Below are 6,307 nucleotides of genomic sequence, written 5' to 3' on the forward strand. Positions count from 1 at the left end.
CTGTGTCATGTGACACAGCCCCACCATCCTGCTGAAAGCCAACACACAGCGACTGCAGTTGGTAGAGCCAGAAATGGTGGCCTCAGCTGGTTAGTTGGTGAAGGGAACCACCGGGTGCACCAGGCACAGAAAGGGTTAAAGTACCACCTTTTAAAAAGTGAAAAAGAAAAAAAAAAAAAAAAAGTGAAACAGCCAAAAAAAAAAAAAAAAATTGTTTTGGGCTGAATCATGTCCCCCAAAGACATGCTGAAGTCCTCATGCTTATGTCTGTGAGTACGACCTTGTTTGGAAACAGGGTCTTGGCTCAGAGTCAAGTTAAGATGAGCCCTATTGGGGTGGGGTGGGCCCAACTCCAACCACGGTATCCTTGTACAAAGGGACATCTGGAAGCAGGTGCACATGGCAGAGGAGCAGGGAGGAGTGCACTGTAGGGCTGGGGAGGCTGACGGTGCCTACAGGCCCAGGAGCTGGCAGGGGTGTGGTGGGACCCTCTCCAGAGCCTGCAGGGGGGCCACACCCACATTGTGACTTCCTCCATCAGACTGGAGCAGAAAACCAAGGAAGGAAGCTTGGGGAGAAGCTACCACTCTGCAGGGCCCGTATGCTGCCACCCAGAGATCTGAGTTCAAATCCTACCTCTGCTGCAAGCTTCCAGAATTCCAGGAGAACAATATCTTTGTGTTGGGAGCTGTTCAGGGTGGGGCAGTCTGTCATGGCGGCCCTGGGGCAAATGTAGGCTGCTTCACCTCATGGAGGCTGTCTCACGCTGTGGATGCCCAGGGCAGGCCTGCCTGGGGCTCCTGGTCCTGCGGTGAGCGAAGCCAGCTGCAGGCATCACAGGGTGCGGGAAAAGCACCGCGAGGGCCTCTTTGGTTTTCCTGCAGGAACGCCATCGCCGGCTCTCCTGTGGAGACCTATGGAGGAAGCTGCTTTCACGTCTCAGCTGAAGGGAAACCGGTCCCCAAAAGAAGCTTTTCAGGGCCCTAGTAAATTATTGGCCTTGTTTACCATCTAGCTTTGGCTATGAGGAAATATATACATACTTCCTCACAACTATCCATATACCTGAAATCTGGCTTAAATCATAGCAAGTACAGGTGGGGCTTCTGTCCGCTCATTTCTCATCTTTACCACCCCCTTCCCTATCTTTGTGGAAATACCTACCTATACTTAACATTTATCCTTCATATACATAAAACAACTTCTCTGCGAATGTGCCACTGTAGCAAACACAATGTTGTTTTGCATATTTAAAATATGTAAGCAAGCTTTTTTGTGGGTGGCGGCAAGTGAGAAGGGGGCGCTATGAAGGCCTCGGGCACACTCCCGGAATACAAGGTGGTGGGGCGCTGCCTGCCCACCCCAAAGTGCCACATGCCGCCTCTGTACCGCAAGCGGATTTTTGCACCCAATCACGTCGTCGCCAAGTCCCGTTTCTGGTACTTCGTGTCCCAGCTGAAGAAGATGAAGAAATCTTCAGGGAGATCGTCTACTGTGGGCAGGTGTTTGAGAAGTCTCCACTGCGGGTGAAGAACTTCGGCATCTGGCTGCGCTATGACTCCCGCAGTGGCACCCACAGCATGTACCGGGAGTACCGGGACCTGACCACAGCAGCTGCCGTCACTCAGTGCTACCGGGACATGGGCACCCGGCACCGAGCCCGTGCCCACTCCATCCAGAACATGAAGGTGGAGGAGATCGCAGCCAGCAAGTGCCGCCGGCCCGCTGTCAAGCAGTTCCACGACTCCAAGATCAAGTTCCTGCTGCCCCACCGGGTCCTACATCACCAGCACAGGCCCTGCTTCACCACCAAGAGGCCCATCACCTTCTTCTAGAGGCAGTGCCAATAAACCTGGCGCCGCGCTGCAAATAAATAAATAAATAAATAAAAATAAAATGTGTAAGCGATTTTCAAAATCTCATGCATCCTTCTGCAATTTCACTAAAGAGTTTTCTTTTGAAACTTACCTATAGGGCTGGTGAGATGGCTCAGTGGTCTAAAGCACCTATTTAGAACAAGCTTAGCAAAGCACAGGGACCGCGGTTCAATCCCCCAGCACCACATGCCAGCCCGCCCCCGCCCCCTGGTGGGCTGAGCTGGCCACACACACACACACACACACACACATACATAAATAAAAATTAAAAAAAAAACTGATTTAAAAAAGAAACTTACCTATGTAGTCACATGTACTTTTAGTTACTTCAGTTTTCATTGCTGTGTAGTATTCTATTGTATGCCTAGACACATATATCTGCAGGGTTTAGGAGCACAGTCCTGGAACCAGACTCCCTTGGCTCAAACGCCAGCTCTGTCACTTCCTAGTTGATAGGTTTTTTTCAGGTGCCTGGCGCAGCAGAGAAACAGGCAGAAGGGAAAAGGGAAAGGGGCTTCATTATGTCTGAGGACACGGAGGGAGAGAATCTGGGAAGATAAGAAATTCTCATATATTTATTCGTTCCTTTAATTTCATCCTCTGAGAAGTGTGTGTTCACCTCAGATGCCCATTTCTGGACTGGTTCTTTAAATTTTGGGGCCCTAGTGTTTTTTAGTTCTTTATAAATTCTAAAGAGCAGACCTTTGTCTGAGTACTTGTCATGACTTTTTCCAAATTTGTGGGTTGTCTTTTCACTTGTTGGTAATTTCTTTTGATGTGTAAAAACTTCTCAATAAGAGCAGGCCCCAGTTGTTAATTATTTCAAGTGTTTCCCATGCGATTTGATTTTTGTTGATAAACTCTTTGCCTACCCCTGTCTTCAAAGGCTCCTCCTACTTTCTCTTCCAGGAGATTTAATGTTTCTGTTTTAATGCGTAGATCTTTAGATCTTGTACTGTAATGTCATGTAACTCAGTAGTGTCCCAAATTCTCTGATCAAGGAGATTATGGGACCAAACAGGAAAGTGATCGATGATGTAGAATGTGCCTAAGGAGAGTCACATGGAGAGGAAACATTCTCTCAGGCTTGCACAGAGAGCACATTGGCCAAGCAATGGCCGTGACTCATCCACATGGCTGACACTGACAAAGGTTCACAATCTGAGGTACAGGATCTCAGGATAAATCCTGAGGGCATTTCACTGACCTTATCAGATCCAAAAGCTACAACTCTTGTTGTATAGGTCCTGCTTTATCTTGGTCTTGGCCATCCAGCAGAAAAGTATAAAAATGAACTGTAAGAAGTAAAGCCACCAGCTGGAGAGATGGCTCAGTGGTCTAAAGCACCTACTTGGAACAAGCTTGGCAAAGCACAGGGACCGAGAGGTTCAATCCCCCAGCACCACATGCCAGCCAGCCCCGCCCCCTAGTGGGCTGACCTGACCACACACACACACACACACACACACACAAAATAAATGTTTAAAAAAAAAAGAAGTAAAGCCATGCTGTTATGTTGAGCTGTAGGGGACTCAGGTTAACAGTTTCTGACACTGCCAGTCAAGCGGAAGACCCAATACTATTATGGGCTACTGGACTCTTTTAGAATTTTTTGCTGAGTTAACACACCTATAATATTCAAATGACAGAACTAAACAAAAACGGGGATATATAAATGAATGTTCATTTTGTATCTGTGTATTCAAAATGGTTATGATAGATATATAGTTACATTCTCTTAATGAATAGAGGGATTTGTTGTAATAGTGTTTGTAAATAGGATTTTTTTTTTTTTTTTGGCGGAACCGGGGATTGAACTCAGGCCCTTGCACTTGCCAGGGAAGCGCTTATGCCACTGAGCCATCTCCCCGGCCCCCTGTAAATAGGATATTATGTCTGTATCTTGTACAGCAAAGAAGCACTAGGAAGACAGTATGCAATGTGTTAATTATTGAGACTGTCCTACCAATTTGATTTGAAACTGTCTTATTGCTATTTGTCTGTCAATAAAATTATGGAAAAAAAAAAAGAAATTCTCTCGATTGGAACAAAGGGAGGCTGAGACTCTTGTGGCCTTTTGGCAGGGGTGGAGTTTGAAGGGGATGTTTAGCCATACCTGAGGAGCTGACCGGGGGTCTTCCCTGAGGTGGTGGGAAGGAAGGGTGAAAGGAAATTGCACCCTGGGCTGAGTTGGAGGAGAAGTGGGGAGGTGGTCTTGGGAAGATGGGCTTTTGTTTTAAGGGCTTCAGCCACATTAGATGACCACTGTGTTGATTTAGCAGTTCATACTAGGGCCAGAACCTATCATTAGTGACAGGTGACGAGCACATGAACAGAGGCTCCCTGTGCCCCTCACTGGACTTCCAGCCTCTGTGGATTTTTAAATTAAGAGTGCTCCACAGCAGGTAACCTGGGCCCAGGGCTTCCTATCTTGGAGTGTTATCCTAATCAGTCTCCCAGCAGCCTCCTGAAAGAGGATTGCTTATTCCAAGAACCGTGTGTGTGTCCATGTGTTGTTTGTGTGTATGTTTGCAGTACTGGGGGTTGAACCCAGGGTCTTCACACTGAGCTACATCTGAGCCCCTTTTGTATTTTGAGACAGGATCCTGCTAAGTAGCTAAATTGCCCAGGTTGGGCTCAAACCTGCAATCCTCCTGCCTCAGCCTCCCGGAATGCTGGGGCTCCAGGAGTGCACAACCACACAGTGTAACAGGCTGAGGAGTGACTCGAGCTGCGCCTTTCACAGAGCCCTGGCCTTCGGCGGAGCGAGAAGAAGGCTTGAAGGAGACTCTTGGAAATGCCAGGCATCGAGGAAAGCCCCACCGCGGCACAGTTTCTCTGCTCTGGATTTATAGGGCTCTCCCAAGGTCATGGTTCTTCACGTCTTACAAGCCTGTTGGCACTGGGCCCTCCCGCCTACACAAACATTTGTTTAGGAGGGGAGAGCCCAGCGCGGTGGCCTTCTGTCCTCCCACACTGCTGCATCAGGGCAGCGGCCCGGCCGGGGCTCGTGGCTTCCTCCCTCGGCCACCGCAGACTTATTGAGCAATATATTACGAGCGCGCCTCACTCTGATGGTGTGTTATGGATAAATCATTAAGTAGGCAGCTCACCGCGGTGATGTATTGGTGTAATAGATCGTCGGAGCCGAGGCTTCTCCCGACGTTCAGGCTGGCTCGAAGGGTGGTGCCAACAGCGCAGCAGCACATCTGGCTTAATTACAGGATAAAAGATTCGTGAATGATAGGCAGAAGTCTGCCTTGCCCGCGTTTTGATTCTTGATGTAAAAATATAATTGGGCTTCCTGAGAGAATTTTTGATTATTTCCAAACAGCTTTGGTCTTATAGAACAGCACAACTTACTGTGTGGTCACAGGGAACGGTCTAGGGCGCACGTGCAGGCGTGGGGGTAGGGGGTGTCTCCGGGTCCCTTCCACCTCTGAATTATTGTCCTCCTTTCAATTGGTAGGTCACAGAGTGAGTAAGGGGTGATTGAATCCAGGAGACTTGGCATTTCATACCTTCAGAATTTGTCGGACTATTGGACTTGGGCGATTTATTCCAATCATTGACTAAGGTGGTGGTTCTCAACTCATTGACCAGAGCTGGGAACTTGTGTGGGAAAGAGACAGAGATCATCCACGTGTCTGAGGACAATGACATCGTAGGGGTGGTAATGTGTATGGGACACTTAACAGGTGCCTCACTGCGCAGGGCTTTCCAGGTCCATCTGTTCCAGGGGACAACAGACGAGGCCAGTGTCATTCCTGCTCATCCTCCAGATTGAGAAAACCAGCCAGGTGCCGGCCCTGTCCGCTGCATAGCTGTTTGCTGGCAGAACCCGTGAACCTCATGTGGGGGGTTATTGTTAGACACCTTCCTTCCTACCCCAAAGGCCCCCTTCCCTTGAGGACCCTCAAGCGGCACTTGGGTGAAGCTCAGACTTCAGTGAGCACAATTAGAGATGTGTTTGTTGCAAGTTTATTTTGTTGTAGTGATACAGGGAGAAAAATTGGTCTCGGGTGGGTGACCTCCAAACCATATAGGGAACCTCCAAATGACATAGAGAAAAACGATCTCTGGACCTGACCTGCACAAGTTCGTGTTCTCTAAAACCGAAGAATGAATTTTAGGAACAAACGGAGGTTATGAACAGAATATATTTATTGAGAGAAAGAAAGCTCCTGTCCCGAGAGAGGGACAGGAGTGGGGGGGGGGGAACCAAGAGGGTAGTTCCTTGAGAAGGTATCTCTTCCAGGGATTTTTATAGTGTAAAACCATGTGGGGCAAAGGTGGAGAGAATGGGAGCTCACTTAGGTGGGCAGGAGGTAGGACAAAACTATGGTCAACCAATGGGATTACAAGCACCATTGCTCAGGTAAAACTGATTAAATCCAGTATCAAATGGGAAAGCAAGTCACATAGCAAGC

The 6,307-nt window shown here is 48.4% G+C and overlaps 1 pseudogene; it reads left to right on the forward strand.

Annotated features, from left to right (window-relative positions):
- Positions 1 to 1,266: 1,266 nt before the first annotated feature.
- On the forward strand, positions 1,267 to 1,835 carry LOC101567987 (annotated as a pseudogene).
- The last annotated feature ends 4,472 nt before the right edge of the window (positions 1,836 to 6,307 follow it).

The sequence above is a fragment of the Octodon degus genome, unplaced genomic scaffold, assembly GCF_000260255.1.
Source record: "Octodon degus isolate 3935 unplaced genomic scaffold, OctDeg1.0 scaffold00222, whole genome shotgun sequence".
Lineage (NCBI taxonomy): Eukaryota > Metazoa > Chordata > Mammalia > Rodentia > Octodontidae > Octodon > Octodon degus.